At 40.4% G+C, this 12,183-nt stretch overlaps 1 protein-coding gene across 3 annotated transcripts in view; it reads left to right on the forward strand.

Annotated features, from left to right (window-relative positions):
- CIB4 (calcium and integrin binding family member 4) overlaps positions 1-12,183 on the forward strand; it is a 97,378-nt gene that overhangs the window by 24,199 nt on the left and 60,996 nt on the right. The gene's annotated exons all lie outside the window — the stretch shown is intronic.

The raw sequence follows: 12,183 nt of genomic DNA on the forward strand, positions 1-12,183 counted from the left end.
AGATGAATAAGGCAAAGTCTTACCCTAAAGCATTTCACAGAAGAGAAAAAGGAAACAAACATGAGAAAGAGCCACCAGGAATATGTCCAGGGGCCAGAGGGGCTCAAAGGACATTGCATTGGTCAATTGTGTGTGTGTATGTGGGAGGGGTTGGTAGGGAGAAAGGACATTTCTTTGCAAAAGAAGCACCGAGGAGGTGTGAAATAGCCTGGAAGTTTCTGGAAATGGCAAACATGGGCTTGGGTTTACAGTATAAGCTTTGGTCTGGAGTCACACAGGCAGAGTTTGGAAGCCTGGCTGTGCTGTGCGCTGTGTCACCTAGGCTGTGTCACTCTGTCATTTGTAAAATGGGATGATAATTTTTACCTCACAGGGTCATTGTGAGGATTCACTGAGATCCTTTATTCTGCAAGATATATTCTGGGTGCCTACCACGTGCCAGGCACCTTTCCAGGCATGAGAGGGCACAGGGGATAAAATAGGTCAGGTCCCTGCCTTCATGGAGCCTATATTCTAGTGGAAGGGGACGAAGAGTGAACAAATACAAACATAGCATGGTGTCAAGTTCCTGTGAGTGACTGAAACTAATAAAGAAGGTGTTTGGGGGTGGTTCCTGGGGTGCAGTCCCCAAGATGAGGATTTGTTAATGGTGTGGTCTCAGGGAGAACAGTGGGGGAAGGGAGGACACAGACAAAGTCCCACACGGGCAGCCCCAGCCTGATCTCTCTGGGGCTCTGGAGTGTAAGCTATGCTGGGAAGGGTCCCAGCCTAGACAAAGGGAAGATGCTGTGAGTTAGTGTGTGCTTAGGGTAGTGTCTGGTGCACTCCTTAGCCATGGGATGAATGCCCCTGAAGCCTAGTCAGTCTCTGTCTCTGGACCACCTCGCCCACCCTTTGCCACCGTGTGATTCCGTGATCCAGAACAACCTGCATTTTTCCAGAACCCTCTGTGTCCTCTCACTCCTGGGTACCTCTGCCCCTGCTGTTCCTTCCTGGAATACAACGTCTCCACTGTTCTCCCTGGAAAATTCTTAGTCATTCTTCAAGTCTCAGCTCAAATGCCGCCTCTATGTCTGGGAAGACTCTGCCAGGCCTTCCTAGGGACTTTCTTCTGCATAACCTCTGGATTGGTCTGGACCACCAGCAAGGTAATAATATTGCTTTAAAATTGCTTGTTCATGAGCCTGTCTGCCCACTAGGCTGGGAGCTCCTTGATGACTTGGACAGGTTTTTTTCAGCGCTGGGTCTCCAGAGTTTTGGACACACAGTAGGGCCTCAGGAAACATTTGCTGAATAAATGAATGACTCTGTCACTGAGTAGCTTTGTGCCTTTTGGTGAGTCAGATAATCTCTCTGAGCCTCAGTTTTCCCATCAGCTACACCTAAATCATAGTGTTTTTAGAAGGCCAAGTGTGATAATGAATATAAACTCTGAAGTACTATCCAGATGTGTTTTTTTTTTTTTAAATAAAAATGTAGAAGAGAAAAGATCCATTCTGGAGCTCAGCAGTGGCTAAAGGGACCCAAATGGCTACAGAAGACCTTGGGTCAGTCCAGAAGACCTCTGGAGAACATTTTAGTAGGCGAGCTCTGAGCAGGTGCCGGGTTTGCACCCTGCCTTCTCTGACATTTCCTCTGCCACCAGCCAGGACTTGAAGCTCTGGTTCTAGGAAGGAGATTATTACCCCCACGGACCCTCACTCTCCACTTGCAATAACTCAGCAATAACAATACAACATCCAAGCCATTGGTATCGAGAGGAATGGAAACTTCTTCCTGCAGGTGAAGAACTGATGAAGGGAATCTTGCTAATTGGACACAGGCCTCATCTGTGGTCACCGTTGCAGGTAAATCTTGTATAGGGATGCCTCAACTCTGTAAACTTTGTTCCAGCCCACATCCAGTCTCTTCCAAGGCTGTTCTTCTTTTCCTGACTCTCCGAGAAGACTGTCTTTCCTTACTAGTATGTTCTGTTCTTCCATATCATCTGCCAAACTCTCCCTCCGTTATCCTGGTCTCCAAGGAACCAGAAACAGGATCTTTTCCTCCATTCTCCACTGGCTCCAAGTTCTCTGGAGTCCTCAGTGTTGTTTCCTCTTTGGTCCCATCTTGATTCCACCCAGGATTTGGGGGCCTTCTTAGTTACATCAGCACATGGAGATGGCCTCCTCATGGAAGAGCTTATGATTCCAGAGTCCCTCCCTCAGCCACAGTACATGGCCTAAAGTACCCCCCCCCCTTACATATAAGATGGTTATTTATCCTTCAGTGTATCATCGTCAAACCACTCCTTAACTCCAGGTGGCCTGGCTTGCTTTCCCACCATTCTGCAAAACTTTTCTTGCTCTCTCTAAGACACCTATGAGCTACTCTTGACTAAGTTAATTAGCAGGTACAGCCCTGTGCCTTCAAGCTTCAAGCCCACTCCCAAACCATTTAGCCAGTCCCTAGTACAAATGAGTCCTGGTGAAGATCCAATATTGTAGAGTAGTAAATTTTCCCCTAATTAATCTATAAATTAAGTGAAATCCCAATAAAAATTTAGTAAGAGTTTTAAAAAATAGAATTTTAAAAGCAAATTCTAAAAGTCATCTAGAAGAAAAAAATGAACAAGAAGAGCCAGGCGAATTTTGACACAGTAAGAACAACATATAAACATTTACTATGAAGTGGTCAATACAGAGTGATATTGATGTATGAACAGATAATCCAAACAATGGAACAGAGTAAAGAAATAGATCCATGGAAATCTAGCGTATGTGAGAAGGGCATTTTAAATCATTAGGAAAAGACTGACTAGTCAAGAATGGTTTTGAGACAATAGATTACCCACTTTGGAAGAAGTTAAATTAGATACTACATTGGTGATGGTTTTAATTTCTGAAAAGAGAATTCATTCTACTATTTTAATCAGAAAGGAATTTGTGGAAGTTATGTAAAGCTGCCAGAACTGTGAAGAGAGTTAGAGGAAAAGGATTTAGACTGAGCTTACCAGAATGACTTCCAAAGCCACAGTGCAGAATTCAACCACTGAAGGAGATGCTGTTGCTACAGTCTGGAAGCTTCCAGAGAGTAGGAAGTTTTTGCCATGGGTGCTATTCCAAAACTACAGCACCTCTGCCAGGATCTGCCCTAGTAAAATGGAAGCTGTGCTGCCTTTTTCTCCAGGTAACTCAAAGCTTCATGTGAATTGTATCTGCTTAGGTCTTTTAAAAAGTAGACACCAAGATGGAGTTAGAAGGACAGGAGATTTGTTGGGACACTGCATGTAAAAGATAAAGGGGGGACTTCCCTGGTGGCACAGCGGTTGGGAATCCACCTGCCAACGCAGGGGACGTGGGTTCGATCCCTGGCCCAGGAAGATCCCACATGCCGCAGAGCAACTAAGCCCGTGCGCCACAACTACTGAGCCTGCGCTCTAGAGCCCACGAGCCACAACTATTGAGCCCATGTGCCACAACTACTGAAACCCACACGCCTAGAGCCCGTTCTCCTCAACAAGAGAAGCCACCGCAATAAGAAGCCTGCGAACCGCAACAAAGAGTAGTCCCCGCTCTCTGCAACTAGAGAAAACCCATGCGCAGCAGCGAAGACCCAAGGCAGCCAAAAATAAATAAATAAAAAATAAAAATTTTTTTAAAAAGATAAAGGGAAGGAGGAGCAGGAGCAGCAGGGAAAACCTTCAGACTGTAATTTAGGTGTGACATCTGTGAAAGGAAAGGGAGAAGGAAAGAAGATTGGGTAGAAAAAGCTTCAGACTGTGATGCAGCTTTGAGAAAGTCTTGGCTACTACAAGATTGCCCATGGAAGAGTTATTCTATGTGGGGAGAAATGGCCACACTCTAGTTTCCTCTTCATGCTCAGTCATTGGCTTGGAGCTGTGGCAGATTCTGAAGGCATCCAACTGGGGGAATCTCCATTACATCTGGAATCCTATCTTCAGGATAGTCTGCAATATAGGAAGACATACCAGAAGGGCATTGATATGAATGTTGATCCAGCTAATCTATAGTATCTATCTATAACAGACCCTTACCTCACACCATATGCAAACTAAATTTCAGATGGATTAAAGAGGTGCAGGTAAAAAACAAACCTATACAATTACTGGAAGAACATAAAGAAAATATAGGGACATATTTCTATAACCTTGGAATAGAGAAGGTCTTTTAAAGCAAAACACAAAATCTAGAAAACATAGGGACGTATTTTAAATTAGTTTTTAAAATTTATTTCCATGTTTTAAAAAGTAATAAACATTAACATACTTAATGGTGACAAATTAGATGCTTTTCCTCTAAGATTGGGAACAAGACAAGGATGTCCCTCTCACCAGTCTTATTCAATATTGTGCTGAAAGACCTAGCTAATGCAAGAGGACAAGAAAAGGAAATAAGATATACAGAATGCAAAGGAAGAAATAAAACTGTCTTTGTTTGCACATAACATGATTGTCTATGTAGAGGGTCACAAAGAATTAATGAAAACTGGAAATAATATTGTGGTTATAGCAAGGTTCAGGATACATGGTTAATATACAAAAATTAGTTACTTTCCTATATACCAGCAGTGAATAATTAGAATTTGACATTAAAAAGACAACACAATTTACATTAGCACAAGAAAGAAAGAAAGAAAGAAAGAAAGAAAGAAAGAAAGAAAGAAAGAAAGAAAGACAGACTTAGGTAGAAATCTACCAAATTATGTGTAGGATATATATGAAGAAAACTACAAAACTTTAATGAAAAAATCAAAGAATATCTAAATAAATGAAGAAATATTTCATGTTCATAAATAGGAAAACTCAAAATTGTTAACATATTGGTTCTTCCCAATTTGATCTCTAGATTCAATGCAAACACAATCAAAATCCCAGCAAGTTATTTTGTGGATATCAACAAACTCATTCTAAAGTTTGTATTAGAATGAGTGACTTCCCTGGTGGTCCAGTGGTTGGGATTTCGCCTTCCAATGCGGGGACTGCAGATTTGATCCCTGGTTGGGGAGCTGGGATTCCACATGCCTCAGGGCCAAAGAGCCGAAAAAGAACTTAGAAGCAATGTTGTAACAATTCAATAAAGACTTTAAAAATGGTCCACATTAAAAAAAAAAAAACTTAAAAAAAAAAAGTTTATATGGGAAGGTAAAAACCCAGAATAGCCAACATAATACTGCAGGAGGACAAAGTTGGAGGACTGATACTACATGACTTCAAGATTTACTGTAAAGCTATAGTGATCAAGACAGTATGATGCTGATGAAAGAATAAATAGATCAATGGAACAGATTAAAGAGACCACAAATAGACCCATACAAATGTAGTCAAATAGACTTTGACAAAGGAACAAAGGCAATGCAATGGAGTAGTCTTTTCAACAAATGGTACTGAAACAATTGGACATATTCATGCAAAAACAGTGCATCTACAGACAGACCTTACACTCTTCACAAAATTAACCAAAAATGGATCATAGATCTAAATGTAAAACAAAAATTATAAATTTTCTAGAACATAACATAGGAGAAAATCTAGGTGACCCTGGGTTTGGCCATGATTTTTTTAGATACAATACCAATCTCTGAAGGAAAAAATTGCTAAGTTAGACTTCATTAAAATTAAAAACTTCTGCTCTGTGAAGGACATTGTTAAGAGAATGAAAAGACAAGCCACAGGCTAGGAGAAAATCTTTCCAAAGGACATATTTCATAAAAGACTTGTAGCCAAAATATACAAGAACTCTTAAAACTCAATAATAAGAAAACAACCAACCCAATTAAAAATTGGGCAAAAAATCTGAACAGATACCTCAACAGAGAAGACATACAGATGGAAAATAAGCTTATGAGAAGATTTTTAACAACATATGTCATCAGGGAATTTCAGATTAAAACAACAATGAGATACCAGTACACATCAATTAGAATGGCTAAAATCCAAAGCACTGACAACATCAAATGCTAGTGAGAATGTGGAAACACAGAACACTCTCATTCATTGCTGGTGGGAATGCAATGTGGTGCAGCCATTTTGGAAGAGTTTGGTAGTCTCTTGCGAAGCTAAACATAGGTTACTGTACAATTCATCTATCCCAATCCTAGGTATTTACCCAAATGAGTTGAAGACTTTGTGCAAAAACCTGCACACAAATATTTATAGCAGCTTTGTTCATAACTCAATAACTGGAAACAACCATGTTATCTTTCAATAGGTGAGTGGATAAACAAACTGTGGTACATCCTTACAGTGGAATAATATTCAGTGATAAAAAGAAAGAAGCTATCAAGCCATAAAAGGACATGGAGGAATCTTAAATGTGTATTGTTAACTGAAAGAAGCTACATACTATATGACTCCAGTTATATGATATTCTGAAAAGGGCAAAATTACAGAGACAGTAAAAAATCTGATTGCCAGAAGTTCTGGGGGAGGAAGGGAAGGATTAATAGATGGGGTACAGAACATTTTTAGGGCAGTGAAACTCTTCTGTATGATACTGTAATGTTGGATACATGACATTATGTATTTGTCAAAACCCATAGAACTGTAAAACATAGAGCATCAACCCTAATGTAAACTATGACCTTTAGTCATTAAATGTATCAATATTGATTCATAAATTGTCACAAATTACCACACTAATGCAAGATGTTAATAATAGGGGAACTTTCTGCTCAAATTTACTGTAAACCTAAAACTGCTCTAAAAATAAAGTCTATTAAAAATTTTAAAGCAATTAATATAGTTGGGGAGAAAAATTGGCAGCAAATATAACAGATGTTAGTATGGTAGCCATATACCCTAGTTTTCTCAGAACAGTTTTGGTTTATATCTGCTGTCCTGGTGTCCCATTTTCATTCTCAAAGATGTTTTGGTTTGAATGATAAATTATGTTGTCACCCTAGACAAAAGGTTATTATGTATACAAGTATGTATATATATATATATAATTAAAATGTTATTATATATATAATGAACTCCTATAAAGCATTAAGAAAGATATATTGCCCAAGAGAATAATGGGTGATATATATGAATATGTGTATAGTCTGCTAGTGCTGCCATAAGAAAATACTACATATTGGGTGGCTTAAACAGCAGAAATTTATTTTCTCATAGTTCATGAGGCTAGAAGTCCAAGATCAAGGTGTTGGTAGGTTTGATTTCTTCTGAGACCTCCTTCCTTTGCTTGCAGATGGCTGCCTTCTCACTGTGTCCTCACGCAGTCTTTCTTCTGTGCACACACGTCTGCGTCTTAATTTCCTCTTCTTATAAGGACACAAGTCACATTGGATTTACGGCCCACCACATGACCTCATTTTACCTTAATTATTGCTTTAAAGGCCTATCTCCAAATATAGTCACATCTGAGATGCTAGGGGTTTGGACTTCAACATATGAATTTGCGGGGGGTGGGGGGTGGGCAGGGGACACAACTCAGCCCATAACAATAGATAATCCACACAAGAAGTACAAATGGCCAATAAATATATGTCAATATGTTTAATATTATAAAAAACCAGAGACATGAAAATTTAAAACAATAATAACTGACAACCCCCCCCCAGTAGAATGACAAAAAATAATAAAAGAAAATTCTACCTAAGGTTGTCAAGGATGTAGGGAATTGCTGTTTGTTGGTAGAACAAATTGATGCAGCTTTTTTGGAGGGAAACTTGGCAGAATCCATCAAAATGAAAAAGTACATATCCTTTGACTTAGAAATTTCACCTCTGAGACTTGATTCTACAGAAACACTCAAGGCACAAAGAGACATGCATAAAAATGTTAATTGCAGTATTTTTTGTAATATTTAAAAACTGAAAAAATATTTAAATTTCTATTAGTAGTTAAATAAGCTGTGGTACATCCATATTATGGAATGCTATATTGGGGTTAAAAAGAATGAGGTAAACCTATGATAAAATAAATATCATATAATATCCTATGAATAAAGTAGACCTATGATAAAATGGAATCATAAAACACATAAAGTAACTCAATGAAGAGGAAATCAAGAACAAAGAACAGATGGGACACATAGAATGCAAATAGCAAAATGGTAGATTTAAGCTCAACAATATCAACAATCACATTAAATGTAAATTGTCTAAATACCCCAATTAAAAGCATAGATTATGAGATAGGGTTTTTCTTAAAGTATGATCCCACTATATACTGTTTATAAGAAACCCACTTTAAATATAGCCATAATAGGTTAAAAGTGAAAGGTTAGATAAAGATATACCACGCTAATACTAATCAAAAAAAAGCTGGAGTGGCTATATTAATAGCTTACAAAGCAGATTTCAGAGCAAAGACTATTTCCAAGGATAAAGAAGGTTATTTCATAGTGATAAAGGGATTAATTCACCTACAGAACATAGTAATTCTAAGTGTATATGCACCTCATAAATCTTCAAAATGTATGAAATGAAATAGAACTACAAAGAGAAATATACAACGCACAATTATAGTCAAAGATTGCAAATCCTCCTGTCTTTCATAATTTTCTACTCTTGTTATATAGGCCTTTCTTTATCTCTTTAAACTCTTAAGGCCCTTGTCAAATCATTTGTTAGTCTGTAGTTCCTCTGGTGTGAATTATCCCATTTGTTGGGCCAGTGGAATATCTATCTTGTCATTGGACCTCCCCATATATTTTATAATTTTCGTCTGTGAGCTCATCTTCAATAGGAGTTATTTTCCACAAGTGTCCTGTAAGTGCTCTGCATTATTAAGGCTTCTTTTGGGGTGATTTCACTATTGCCTTCTCTTACTCTTTTTGGGGTTTGTCCTTTCTGACCCTCTATGGCTATAGGTTTCTGTTTCATTTCTGGTGTCTAGAAATTTTCTTTTTTTGCTTTTGAGCTTAGCTATGTTTTAAAATAAAATTTAAAACAAATATGCAATGTTTCACTGTTTGGAACAGGTTTGGGAAATTCCCATATCTGATAATTTTTTTGTTTTGATTGGATGTCTCAGTAGGGCTCCCATGACAAGACTTTGAAATCAGCCTTCACCCAATCTCTCTCTTTGTTATCCTTTGTCCTGGAATTATAAAATTACTTTATAATGAGTTTATAATAAGTTGGGTTTTTTTAAGCTGGAAAAAAATGACATTTCAGAATTACAAGCTGTCTGCCTTTTAGGATGGAGACTAAAATTTGCTTTATGGAAGATGTTCCTTTGTTTTTGAATGTCCCACTTGAGTTGGCCCTTTTAGCTATGCTAATATAAAGCAACGACCCATCATTCTTGGTGAGAATGGGAAAGCACTGATGGGATCCTAAAGGAGATTTCTTAGTCTAAAATGTTAATACCCTTTAGTAATATACATTGAATGATTTGTAGAAGTCTGCCTCTGAACATTGTTTTATTTAGAGCACCACCATCTCCTAATTTGGAATCAGACTACCCTATGCCTGAAACTGGTGTGTTCTTGCAAAGTGGTGTGTGTTACTCTGGGATCAGTTGTTTGTACAAGATAAGAAGCTGAGATGGAGAAGAATGTGGGAGAGAAGTGCTCACTTCTTCAGCTTAGACTGGAGAAAACAACTGTGCAAATAAACCCGACTGGGCCTGGCACAGCCCAATCTAGACTTGGGAGTTGGTGTCCCTCCCAAAGTGCTGTTTTAACCTGACCATTCTAACTTTTGGAAAATGTCCTGGCAGGTATTTTGTTTTGATAGTCCTATTGTCGGTAACACATAGAAGAGGCAAATTCTGGGGCAGGACAAGAGGGCTTGGGAGGCAGATCTCAGCTGGGAGTAAGAGGGAAAAACTACTTCCAGGAGCCGGGTTGGGGGTGGGGTCATTGCTTAGACCTGAACTCCAAGGAAGAGAGATACTTGGAAGACGCCTGATGGTGGGAGGAGGTTTATTCCTGGCCACCTGGAGGCAGTTGTGGGTGAGGTGGGGAGTGGGCTTGAAAACAACTTTGAAGTTAGCTTGGGGCTGTGGGCTCTCAGCAGAGCGACTTCTGAGAACAATGATAGGATACTTGATAGGATAAGATTTCAGGCAATGTTGTTAACTTGGCTTTTGCCGTGGTGTAGAGAATTAGGAGAGAGCTTGGCCCATGCGTTGGGCAGAGGGACTGAGGTCTGCCTGGCTCTGGGTGTAAGGGTACCTTGGGGAGAGATCTGGGCAGAGAGTGGTAGAAGGGGCAGCTGAGCAGGGAGCCAGGGGCAGAGCTCCCTGGAGGGCTTTGTAAGTCATTTGAAGGAACTGGACTTTATCCTGTAAGCCCTGGTGAGCCACTGAAGGATATTAAGCTATAGAAAGAAAACCCAAATGAATATCTCATAAATTTGTAGACAGCTGGATTGGACATCTGCTGTCTTTGTCTGGCCAATACCTCTTCTACCTTCCTATGGTAACAGATCCCTTCTTTCCTGTGGGGAACCTATTCCATCTGAGTTGGGTAGAGCTGATTGCAATCTTCTCGAAAACAGAGAGTGTGCCATTCCTGAAGCCTACACAATCCTCCCTTTTATTCAATACATGAGCCAATAATATTTTTTTCTTATTTAACCTAATTTGTCACATTTCTCTTGCTCATAAGAGAGAATGCTCACTGACAGTTGTGTGTTCTCCCTAACTTTCTCTTCCCTAGACTCAACATCCTCAATTCATTTGACATTTGAGACGGTTTCTAGACCCCTCCCTGCAAGTCATCCTCCTCTAGACGGAGATGTGCACACCTGTGTCCCTGGGGGACCTTCTCTCTCAGGGTTGTATTTCAGTCAAGGACATGATGGGGTCTTTTCTGGAGAAATTGAGATAAAAGGTTGATACCTGTGGATCAAGTGCTGGGGAGGACTTTTGGGTGAGCCTGGTCATAGCAATGTATGATTTGAGGTATCTACACTTCTCCAAAGAATGAAGCAACTTGGTTCTACCTCAGGGAGTTCTCAGAGGCCAGCACCTTGAATAACTTCAGTTTCTAAGTGGAAGGGAAGGTAGAAAGGAGTGTGTCCTCATGATTGGCCAAAAGGATCCCAGGGTTTCCCTAAAATATAGATGGAACCACTCAGTCATCTTAACTGGCCATTAATGAGCTGATCCATAATTTAAAAGAGGCTTCAAGAAACATCAAGGGGAAGGCGGCAGGGAGACACTCGGGCCAAACCTGTCCTTATCATTATCTGAGGGGGTGTGAGTGTGTGTGTGTGTGTGTGTGTGTGTGTGTGTGTGTGTAGAAGGGAATAGTGAGCCCACTTCCTTCCAGATACAAGGGTTTCCATAATCCCCTTGGTTACAGTGAGCCAAGGACCTGCCTTCAACAGAACAGGCTTGGATTTAAACTCCTAGTTGATGGATCTCCTCAATGCCCTTTAGAGGCTGCTCAAACCCTCACCAGGTCCTGCTCAGTTTCTTCTTCCTCATTACTTAGTAAGTTACACACAAAATTAAAACCCTATGTCTACCGTGTTGGGTGTTTCCAAGTCCTATGGCCTTATGAGGGCCACCTTGCCTTTGAATATCCAAGGGAAAATGGATCAAACTCTCAACCCACAGTAGAGGGAAATCTGGGGTTTCCTGCAAGACTTTTGGGGAATTTGTTCCCAACCCCCTCTTACCTGTTTCTACTGAATTAATTCCCTTCCTTCCTTCCTCCCTTGCTTCCTTCCTTCTCTCCCTCCCTCCCTTTCTTTCTTTCTTCCTTTCTCTCCCCCTCTTTCTTTCTTCTTTTTTATGCTTTTGTCCCCTGAAGCTGTTTTCTTCTCTCTGCCCCCTGTCAAGACACATGTAAAACATAGATCCTTTCCCTTGATTTTCCCCAAAGGAGCCCTAGCATAGGGCGTGTGTGACACATTTTCCTACATATAATTGGGAGAGCCGTGTTGCATCTTCGCACGGAGAACACCTTAAAGGTGCATATCAGCTATTCCCTTGCTCTTCCCCACCCCCACCGCATCCAGTACGTTTCCAGCCTCACTCCCCCTCCCCCCCCGCCCCCCCCCCCCAGACCGGAGCCCGCCTCCCACAGCATCATTTCCCCTGTGGAGCAGCTCATCCCCACCCTCTGCCCAGACGGCCTCCGGGCCAATCTCTGCCTGCCCAGAAAACATTAAGGACCAGTTTTAAAATTACTTTTGCCCTTAACGCAATCAAATTATTGGTCTTAACTCCTTCTGCTACCCGTCTCCGTAGGCATGGAAAGATTCATCATCACTTTG

Source organism: Balaenoptera musculus, chromosome 13 (genome assembly GCF_009873245.2).
Source record: "Balaenoptera musculus isolate JJ_BM4_2016_0621 chromosome 13, mBalMus1.pri.v3, whole genome shotgun sequence".
Classification (NCBI taxonomy): Eukaryota; Metazoa; Chordata; class Mammalia; order Artiodactyla; family Balaenopteridae; genus Balaenoptera; species Balaenoptera musculus.